The sequence below is a fragment of the Nilaparvata lugens genome, unplaced genomic scaffold (genome assembly GCF_014356525.2).
Source record: "Nilaparvata lugens isolate BPH unplaced genomic scaffold, ASM1435652v1 scaffold7801, whole genome shotgun sequence".
Lineage (NCBI taxonomy): Eukaryota > Metazoa > Arthropoda > Insecta > Hemiptera > Delphacidae > Nilaparvata > Nilaparvata lugens.
The window spans coordinates 5,022-16,983 of NW_024093549.1; the positions used below are offsets into that span (position 1 = coordinate 5,022).

Below are 11,962 nucleotides of genomic sequence, written 5' to 3' on the forward strand. Positions count from 1 at the left end.
AAATTACCAATTAAATCTGCACTCATATATATGGAGATGATGATGTTACTTGTAAATTGGTTCAGTGATATAATTTGTCATGGTCATTCAATTTCAGCTGTTTTCCATGCATGAAATGAAGCCGGTAAACAGCTGTATGAATCAGAGTTCGAAATGAGAGAGAGTATAAAGCTATGGACTTGAAATCAACACTGGTAAAAACAAGTACAAGATTATCAGCAAATACAATATTGTAAAACCGCAACTAAAACTGGAATGTAGTGTTATAGGGAAGTGAGAAGCTATGTCTTATGTCTACCTTGGATCAACTATAAATCAAATAAAATTTTATTTCGCTTTGATAATAAAATAATAATACATAATACAAAGTTCAGCAAATAACAATCAATCCTCAAACAACAGTACTCGAAAATAACACATAAGGAGCTGCCTGTGGAACTAAAGTTTGGGGCTACAGCTATTAAGTATCAATGTACATCCTCCATATAAATCACAATCCCAGAAACAAATGATTTCGCCACACTGCACAGAAAGCAGCTGTTTTCAGTCCCTACGTAGATCTGAAAGACATTGTTTGCAGACGACTCTCGTCTGACGTCAGAACAGGTTCTTTCCGGCCTAGCCGGAAAGAGTACCCTTTCCAGCCGCTAACATGGAACTAAGAAAGGTGATCAAAAAACAGCTGATCAAAAACTTTCATTATTTGTGTCATTATTCAATAATTGAAACATTTTATAATATCATCTTATTGTCATTTGAAAGAATAAAAAATTATAAACTCAACCTCCCACAAATTGAACATAATCTTTAGGTTATTAGACAAATCAGAATAAAAAATAAAATCAGACGGACAACGAATCTAGCTGTGTGAGTAGGTCATAGTTAGAATACGTTAACGCTCGTTCAAATATGTCCTTATACCATGGGATATCTTCTTATACCATATAAACTCTATTTTATAGTGAGGTCCACGATATAATGGCAGTGTTTGATCAGCAATAGTATTGCTATCCTTGTCTATCATTCAACAAGCGGATATCGCTATCTCTTCCTTGCTTTGCTCTGTCAGACCGACTTTAACAATGTAGAATTGATAAATAATCAACAAAATATTACATCCTAATTATGAAGATTTATTATGAAATTAGTGAGGTAAAACTTATCTGGATGGAGGCATGGAACGGTCAAGAGAGAACAATAACCCTTCTTCAACGCTGGTTGAATGTGAAACAATAACTGTCAACTCATGTCAATGTCAACCAATTCAAACAATAGATCTCTAAATGCCCCCATCCAGATAGGTTTAGCAGCATAAAATATATTTTCAAAACCTACTCCAAAATCCACCACTCTGGTCCGCAACTTACAACTCGACGTAATATGTATCGTTTAGAAAATATCGATTAGCACAAGGAAATAGTTCTTTGTAATATTAGAATAGGCTTGAAATTGTGTTCCATAATGATGGTATTCAACTATTTTTCTAAATTTAATAAGAATGACTTGAAAATTCTGTTTTGAAACAATATGTATATCTCTGATAACCTGATATGTCTGATAACTCTGATATGAGTTATAAAATCATTATAATTATACCAAAATCATTTATTGCGTGAAACACACCATTTAGGTTTACCACACGACGAACATAATATCCTTTGATTAGCAATTCGAGTGTACATCAATAAAAACTGGTATATGCCTTCACGGTTTAGATCTTTGTCACATCTTGATGAGCTCTGCAGGAACTCCATGTTACACCAGAGCTAGACTACGTGTCTAATAGTTGGTATCATAGCTTTGATGGACCCGTACAGAACACGGAAATGGGAATCCCCGAGTAAAAGTCCAAGTGTGGAAGAACGTCACTAAACTCAACAGGATGGGGCATACGCTTCATTGCACAAGGGTCGAAAATGTGCTTAATCTACCTGCCAAAGGGTCTCGCAGTTGTATGGTTCTAGCTTGACCGTCCCATGCCCCCATCCAGATAGGTTTTCCCATTAGTGAAAAATTTAATTTCTTATTTGATAAAATATAATTGATTATTTTAAACGAGAATGAACAGTTTTATATACATCAATAAACCTGTATCAGCTACCGGTCTATAGAAGGCATGACAAGACAGAGGATTGACAACGTTGGTTGCTAGCTTTCATCTGCCATTATAACGTGGACCTCACTAATGTATCTAACTACTCTCTTGTATTACTTTCCTTGTCCTATTACCATGGGTAAGGAAAGTATGCTTTCCAAAAAAAATTGAGGTACCTAATTTCAAGTGTTCTATACGTTTCAAAGTTCCTGAGTCCAAAAACATGATTTTTGGGTGTTGGTCTGTGTGTGTGTGTGTGTGTGTGTGTGTGTGTGTGTGTGTGTGTGTGTGTGGTGTGTGTGTGTGGTGTGTATGTGTGTGGTGTGTTGTGTGTGTGTGTGTGTGTGTGTGTGTGTGTGTGTGTGTGTGAGTGTGTATGTGTGTATGTCTGTGAACACGATTAATCGATTTTAACTTGAAATATAAAACTTAAGGTCCTTATACCATGAGGATCTGACAGTGAGAAATTCAATAATATTCAATTCAGATCGCGGAAAAAATGGCGGATAATTTTTAAAAAGCCATGTTTTACGTTTTTCTCGAAAACGGCTCTAACGATTGTTTTCAAATTTATACCATGGATAGCTATTTATAAGCCCTATCAACTGACATGAATCTCATTTCTGGGAAAATTTCAGGAGCTTTGTAATATTCTTGAGAAAAATGGCGGATAATTACTAAAAACCATGTTTTTCACGGTTTTCTCGAAAAAGGCTCTAACGATTCTCTTCAAATTTATACCATGGATAGCTATTTATATAAGCCCTATCAACTGACATAAGTCTCATTTCTAGGAAAATTGCAGGAGCTCCGTAATATTCTTGAGAAAAATGGCGGATAATTACTAAAAAACATGTTTTTCACGATTTTCTCAAAAATGACATGACCGATTTTTTTCAATTCATAACCTGTATAGTTATTTATCAGCTCTATCAACTGGCATGAGTCTTTTTCCTGGAAACTAATGGGGGTCCACCTCATCCTTGAGAAATGGACTTTGTAACCTCCTTCTCGTGCATGAGGTAGGTAGGTAGAGCAGTTTATAAAGGTGCGTACAGATATACGCGCCACGAACATGAGCAATTCACTTTTAATCACTAACTAACTATATCTGTATTTTTACAGAAACGGTAAGATACAGATATAAAAAGCTTGGCATCAGCTGATTAAAAGTGATCATGTTCGAGGCGCGTAATCTGTACGCACCTTTAGAAGAACACATAGTCGAGATATTTCATCTGTAGAACAGCTGTTTTGACGACTTTGAAAAAATCATTGATTTACACAAAGGAAAAGTACTCTGAAAACAATTACATATACACATATACAGTAGTCTGATCGTAGTTTCAAATATGTTGCCACCAATCGTCATTATGTTATTCCCATAAATTATCTCGTTAGAATGAGGCTTTCAGTTAAATGAGCAAGGAAAGTTGTGTGAGTGTACTACACCAGTTTTTTTTTGTCTTGTGACTCACCTAGTAGCTTCACGGTCATCAATATTGGCGCATGCGTCTTCAAAGTCACTGAGCACCGCTTGCAGGGGGCACGAGGACAGCTTGGCATGTAGCCACTTGTAGTTAAACAGTACATTCTCATACAAGTCCTTGAAACGACGCGAACGCACCAAGTGAAATGGCATTTCGCCAAACTGCAAAACAAAACATAACAGTATAAACTATTTATATTGTCTGTTTTATCATAATTTTATGTGTACTTGGCTGTATTAAATGCTGTAAATCACCCCGAAGACGTCTGATACTGCAAATATGACAATAGGGTAAACAGCTAGATGGAAATTCGATGAGCGCCACTATACAAAAAATTATTTTCGCCACACTGCACAGAAAGCAGCTGTTTTCCAGTCCCTACGTAGATCTGAAAGACATTGTTTGCAGACGACTCTCGTCTGACGTCAGAACAGGTTTCTTTCGGCCTAGTCCGGAAAGAGTACCCTTCCAGCCGCTACATGGAACTAAGAAGGGTGATCAAAAAACAGCTGATCAAAAAACGTTTCATTATTTGTGTCATTATTCAATAATTGAAACATTTATAATAATATCATCTTATGTCATTTGAAAGAATAAAAAATTATAAACTCACCTCCCACATAATTGAACATAATCTTTAGGTTATTTAGACAAATCAGAATAAAAAAATAAAAATACTTGGACAATTTCCTGATATTCAGATTAGGTACCTCAGATTTGCTAGAGCTATGACCTTCCACTTCTGCTTTCGGAAGTGCTCAGTAACACTATTCTCATATATATATTGTTTATTTTTGTGTGTGGCGAAAAATAGCGTTTTTGGGCAAAAATGTTTTTCCGGCTCTCAATCTTTTCTAGTCCTCGGCCTACGGCCTCGGACTTGAAAACCGATTTCGAGCCGGAAAAATCTCATTTTCTGCTCTAGGTGCGAAATATACTATTGTACCCAGTACCTCCTAATTGCCGGTCAGGAATACCAGTATAACCATTTATATTGTCTGTTTTATCACTATTGAACGAGCTTTAGCAAGTTCTCACTTTTGACTTACTGAAGGCTGAATTCGTTATCCGTCTGTTTGTATGTTCTACAATAACTTTAGATAGATTTTATCAATCAGCTTAAAATTTTTGATCACGTATTATTCGAACCTTTTTACAGTTCAATTTCGTGGACAACAGAATTGAGCCACTCCTTCAGGGTAGAATTATAAATATCGGGGACCGACTTTGGCTCTGGAGTATGAAAGCATAAGAAATGTATTACGAAAGAAGAAATTATAATAATATTCATACAGAAATGTTCCATCTAATCACAGTAAATTGATATTAATTCCCAGAGGAATGCAAAAATTTCCCTCACAAATGCCCAGTTGCACAAAAGCTGGTTAAATTATAATCCTGATTAACTTCACGTGAACCAAATCAGAGAAAACCATTTCAAAAAGATGGATCTACTGGAATTAATCAGGATTGAAAATAGCCCGCTTTTTTGCAACCGGCACTGAGTACCTGATTGAATGATAACAAAAAGTTCAACAGCAGTGTCATAAATTTGACACAGTCCCACACACATGAACTCGCTCACTCCTTCCATCACCAACAGACGACGAAATAATCATTATGTGAAAATATTGAAAAATATAATATCTCCTCAATAAAATATAATTGATTATTTTGAACGAAAATGGACAGTTAATATTACATCAATAAACCTGTAAGCTACCGTCTATAGAAGGCATTGACGAGACAGAGGATCGGCAACGTTGTTCCCCATCTTTCTCCACTGCCATTATAACGTGGACCTCACTGTAGGACTATTAGCTTGAGTTAACATTAAAAATTTGAATATGAACGCCTCATACCATGGGATATTTCCTTTCTCATGATTTTTTTTCTCTATGGCATAACTTTTGGAAAAAAGTTTGTAGTTAAATAGCCTGTTACCCGAAATTTAATAATAGATAGCATCACTAAATCAAATACTAAAACATCACTTTCACCTTGATTGAATTGTATAGTTATAATATTATAGTTTAGCTTACCATGTTGGATCAAAGTTATTCTATTGAAAGTGATAGTATCGTTTTCTGTTTTGGTACTAGTCACCGGCTCTCAAACTGTGGTTTTGCTGGTGTCACCGAATTAGTATATTATGTATGTTAAAATATTATACTTTCTTACTCTGAAATTTTACATTTTGTAATCTGTATTTGATTGTAAATATATTTCGTAAGGCAATAAACTTCATTTGGAAAAATGCATGGTTAATATGTTGTGATCACATACTTTTCTCAGATTGTATCTGGTGACTTTTCCATCCTTCGAATAGAACACTAGCGGCTGACTGGCACTTTCCTGTCAGCTGACCCCTCTTTATCAGCCAAGTTGAATCTGGAAAAATCAAATTTTCAAAATTTGAGTGGAATTTTCAAATTAGATCCATCAATTTAATAACTGTAGTTTTTGAAAAATGTATCAAGAAAAACTTAGGCTGGATCCCCACACAGCAGACGGTGAACGGTGGAAATATAATTCCCACCATTTCCCCGAAATCTTCGGGGTGATTTACAGCATTTAATTCGGATTTTCATTCGATGATAATTATTGTTTCCAATTTATTTATTCAAATTTCAACGGTACACACTCCTTTCACAAACAATATATATTCGAAAGAAGAATTACATGAAATTATTTATTTATTTATATACAATGCAAATGACACTAATGTAATAACATTGAAAGATGAAATAATAAGGTAGTCCTTGTGCTATTTTTCTTCCAAATTTATAGGTGACAAAGTCCAAGATAAGGTTAGAATTTCACGTGTACAATTTTTATAAAATTTTAGTCCAAAATAAACATTAAAACTATAAATTTTGGATTTAGATGGCTTGAATTGATAAATTAATTAGAGATATTCCACTCAATTGCCACTTGTAACGAATAATATTGAGTTATTTAAGAAAATTTGGAACCATTCAAGAAACACAAACTTGTAAATACTAAAGCTCAGCTGACACAATAATAACTAATTGCGAATAATATTGAATATTTTAATATTCCAATTCAGCCCAGCTCAGCAAATATGAAGAATCACATTATACTCCGTACAAAATAACTTCTGACTTGGAGGAATATGCGGCGCAGAGAAATGGAGGGAGATCAGCCAATTACAGTGATGAATAGAGTCATAGGTAGAAGCGCAGTTGCCAATTTGTCGATTAGAGTCAGTCGATTGAATGCTTCCGGAGAGGAAACTCCGTAAGTTTAACATGAGCGCTCGGATACTCACTAGAAATTAGAGAATATGCTGGCTGGTTCAGAACGGCAACTTCGCCGCCGTTGAGAAGTCAGCATCACGTCTCTCGCCAGTGGAAATTAGGCCTGACAGTTTAAAGAAGCGATTTAATCTTATGTGAAGTGAGACTGTAGCAGCTTCTTTCTCAAACTTAAATCAAATGACTGGAATAAGATATTGTAAAGAACAACTTGAGAGAACTAAAGCATTCTAAGTTCTCAATACATAATGATCACAAACAAGACTCAGTAATTTCATAGAGAAAGTATAGCATAAGAAGGTATCTCATGGTACAGGTCGTTTATGTCCCAAACTTCAAGCCGATTTCTTGTCAACTCAAGCCGATTACTGTCGACTACTGTCTATTATTACTGTTTTGGTCGGGAGTGTAAGAACGACACAGTATGAGAGACTACCAGCGTCACATAGCTTCTCCAAAAACAACTACTAGGACTATCGGCTTGAGTTAACAGTGAGATGTAGAACATGAACGCCCTATACCATGGGATATCATGTGTTAGCTCACCTGTGTCTCTGTATCTCAGTGTACTTGAAAGGTTTAGGAACTCCACCTCCCCATATGCCCAGGAAATAGTCGGCAATCGAAGAATGGAAATACAACGCCATATTCACGTTCTTGAAGTAACGCTCCTTGGCTGTGTCTCGGAATTGTCTGGCAGTTTATGAAACAAAAAATGAATTATTTATGAATTCAAATATTCATTTCGCTTCATAAAATAATTATAGGAGATACTCGAACAAAGTATTACAGACTCAAAGCGGGAAGAAAGACATTCGGCAGTTCGGTACACTTTTTTTATTGTTTAAATTGCATAATCTTTTCAATATAATTGTTAAGATCATTATAAGAGTGAGAAAAAGACTCAAAAGACTCAAAACGACTCAAAACGGGAAGAAAGAAGTTAAGGCAGTTCGGTACACTTTTTTCATTGTTTAAATTGCATAATCTTTTCAATATAATTGTTAAGATCATTATAAGAGTGAGAAAAAGTGGCAACTGAAATTTTTAAGTGGTCTAATAAGCGAGTTATGGGTTGTTGAAATGCTAACTTTCCAGATTCCGTTTTCTTTCCAGATCATAAACGGTTTCGACTATATTATTAGAACTGCTCTTGAAAATTCATAAAATGTATCTTTCCAAACTAGAACATTTTATTCCACACATCGTTCATAAATAAAAAAGTAACATTTTTTGTAAATAATTTGTTTATTTTGGCATTGATCGCAAAAAACGCATATTAGAACAAAGCCAATGATAATACTGAATGTATTTAAAAAAATCCATGGAAAATTCGAAACCGTTTATGATCTGGAAAGAAAACGGAGTTTAGCACTTCAACAACCCATAACTCGCTTATTAGACCACTTAAAAATTTCAGTTGCCACTTTTTCTCACTCTTATAATGATCTTGACAATTATATTGAAAAAGATTATCCAATTCAAATAGAAATAAAAAGGTGTACCAAACAGCCTTAAGAAGAAAGTTTTCCTATTTGCTAAACTACCTATTCTATAGTGAGGTCCAAGTTATAATGGCAGTGTTCGATCTGCAAATGTATTGCTATCCTTGTTTATCATTCAACAAAGCGGATAGCGCTATCTCTTTCTCGCTTTGCTCTGCTGCCAGATCGTCTTTCACAATGTAGAATTAATAAATTGAATTGAATCAGAGATGTTTCGATGTTTACATAAGTATAATATGTGGATGTAAGTGAAATTTATAATGTTTTGTGCGATTGTGGAGAAAGATTTTTGTTTGGATTTGTATTTTGAAATATTAATTAATCTGATAAATTCAGTGTGCTACACTATAATTATAGTGAGGTCCACGTTATAATGGTAGTGTTTGATTAGCAATGGTATTGTTATCCTTGTCTATCATTCAACAAAGCGGATAACGCTATCTCTTTCTCACTTTGCTCTGTTGCCACATCGTCTTTTAACAATGTAGAATTTATAATTGATTAATAAAATATTTCATCTTAATTATTAAAATTCATTATGAAATGATTTTTAATATTATTTTTTTGATTGATAAAATATAATTTATCTTAAACGAGAATGAACAATTAATAATACATCAATAAACCTGTATCAGCTACCGTCTATAGAAGGCATTGACAAGACAGAGGTTCGGCAACGTTGTTCTCCTATCTTTCTTCACTGCCATTATTTATTCATTCATTGATACATAGGTTACAAAATAATTCTCAACTATGAATGATTGGGAAAGGAACAACAGGCTTAAAGCCCAAAACTGTTCATTTCCTAAATTTAGATAGAAATTGAAAGCCTTCCATAGTTGGAAGAGCTTCAATCCCACCCCTTTACACCAAATTCTGAATTAGCATCTTGTACGGACATTTTTGTTTTTTTTTTTTTTGTACTAATTTTGCTAGTTGTTTATTCTTGTTGTAATTTTTATTACTTGTATTTTATGTATGTGTGTAAAGGAAAATAAATTGAAATTGTCCAAAATAGGTTATGTTTCCACTTCACGATTTTTGATTATAACGTGGACCTCACTATAGAAGAGCTGACTGTGCAGAAACGCCTGATGTGCTTGGCCCTTACCTGTGATACCAGTTGAGTACACTGACTCGTCGGCCTCGCGTTCGCTGAGGTAGTTTGGCAGATCGTTGCGTATGCGGGTCCACAACAGAGGCGGGATGCGCCTCACGGGAGGCATGTGGTACTGATAGACGTCATCCAGTACCTTGTCGTCCAGTGAGATCAGATCCTCCAGCTCAGACTCCGACAGACCCGACTTGGCCGCTGTGATGTATGCCAGCGCGTGGAACACTAGTAGTCGGCCGTGCTGCCAAACACAACCGAATTCATTGATAAAAATTAGAGAACTTCAAAGATTTATGAATGAAAAGCCTAGAAACTAACTCTTTGTGTAGTTGACGAGTTGATATTGTGGTAATTATACATATTAAATGAGAAAGACTAAGCTTGTCAAACAACCACAGATTTATTGATACTTAGAAATACCGGTTTCGGTTGTTACACCATTGTCAATCTCTGATAAACAAGAGTTCTTGTCAAAATTTCTGTCTATCAGACATTGAATGAAGTTGTAATAACCGAAACCGGTTTTTCTAAGTAGCCTATCAATAAATCTGTAGTTTTTGACGATTCCTTAGTTTTTTTTTCATTAAACCTAGAAACCAAGGCTAGGCGCACACCAATTAGTCAAGACAAGACAAGACATTATCAGACACAATACTTCACTAGTTGCTTATGACGAACTCACCTGATTAGTCATGCAATTAGATATATCCTCATAAGCACCTATGTGAATTATTGTGACTGTACATGTCTGATCATGTCTTGTCTTGTCTGACTAGTCAAGTTCAGTCACAATACTTCACATAGTTGCTTATGAAGACATGTCTAATTGCAATGACTAATCAGTGTTTGTTGCGTATACGCAACTATGTGAAGTTTGTGTCTGATCATGTCTTGTCTTGTCTTGACTAACTGGTGTGCGCCTAGGCTAAGGCTGGGCACACACCAGTTAGTCAAGACAAGACAAGACATGATCAGACACGTTTAGTCCAATACTTTACATAGTTGCTTATGACGCAACACACACTGATTAATCATTGCAATTAGATATGTCCTCATAAGCAACTATGTGAAGTATTGTGTCTGATCATGTCTTGTCTTGTCTTGACTACTGGTTGTGCCCAGCCTTAGCCTAGGCGCACACCAGTTAGTCAAGACAAGACAAGACATGATCAGATACGGTAAGTCACAATACTTCACATTGTTGCTTATGACGCAACACACACTGATTAATCATTGCAATTAGACATGTCCTCATAAACAACTATGTGAAGTATTGTGACTGAACGTGTCTGATCATGTATTGTATTGTCTTGACTAACTAGTATGCGCCTAGCCTAAGAGAATTCAGAATACTTATGAATGAATAATGAAATTCATTGATAAAATGTGATGTAGGCCAACACGTGGAATACTAGCAGTCGGCCGTGAAACGAAATACAACCGAAACCATGAATGAAAACGTGTTGACAATGAGGAATTTGAAAGATTTATCAATGGAAAGCTTCGAATTCAAAACTCTTATGAATGAATAACTACATTCATTGATAAAATGTGATGTAGGTCAGCGCTTGGAACACTAGCAGTCGGCCGTGGTGCGAAATACAACCATGAATGAAAACGCGTTGACAATGAGTGGATTTGAAAATTTATCAATGAAAAGCATTGTAAAAGAGAGAATTAGAACACTTAATGAATGAATAATGCTGTAGCCAGCACATGGAAGACCAGGAGTCGGCCGTGCTGCCAAATACAACCGAATCCATCATGAAAACGCGTTGAAAATGAGTGAATTTGAAAGATTTATGAATGAAAAGCTTTGAAAAGAGAGAAAAAGAGCGCCTTTAAAGCATGGAAATCGAGCTGTTATTGTAGTAGAGTGTTGAAACGTAGTAGAGTACTCATGCAAATAGCCTGGTTTTCATTAGTAGAGTTAGTCGTAGAGTCCCTCGGCAAGTACTACTAACTATCTTGTGAACTCTCCCAATGAAAACGTTCAGGTAGAGTACTAGTTTTTAGTAGAGTAATTTGGATAGCACCGTGGAATAGTCTCTACCACTTGCCTTTCCCCAACACTGCTTCTCACTCTACTCTACCACTAGAGTAGAGTCGTGCCGTAGGCTTTCAAATTTAAGAAGTATTGTTATTTATTGAGAAGTATTAATTTATAAAAAAGTGTACAAGTGTTATTTAAAAAACGTATTGACATTTCAAGGCTTGTTTTGTTCACTAGACAGCACACTTTACCTACTATTCTCAATTGTAGTGGAAACAGTTACTCGACCAAGTAAGTAGAGTAGAGTTAGTATGCCAGTTACTCGACCACTAACTCTACAAGTGGAAACCAGGCTGAAGAGATAGGATATAGGTTCTCTTACCCACCTAAACGTTCATATTTTTCGATGAATATATTTTTTGACATTCATGAATGAAATCAGGAATTATGTGAAAATACATACAAAATAACTTTTCATGTCTACACA

At 35.5% G+C, this 11,962-nt stretch overlaps 1 long non-coding RNA gene across 1 annotated transcript; it reads right to left on the bottom strand.

Moving 5' to 3' along the window:
* Window positions 1-3,578: 3,578 nt before the first annotated feature.
* On the bottom strand, window positions 3,579-9,713 carry LOC120348985. Its single transcript, XR_005570262.1, has 4 exons — window positions 9,480-9,713; window positions 7,410-7,556; window positions 5,872-5,976; window positions 3,579-3,746 (listed from the first exon to the last, which is right to left on the bottom strand). It is a non-coding gene; the product is annotated as an uncharacterized LOC120348985 (long non-coding RNA).
* Between the last annotated feature and the right edge of the window lie 2,249 nt (window positions 9,714-11,962).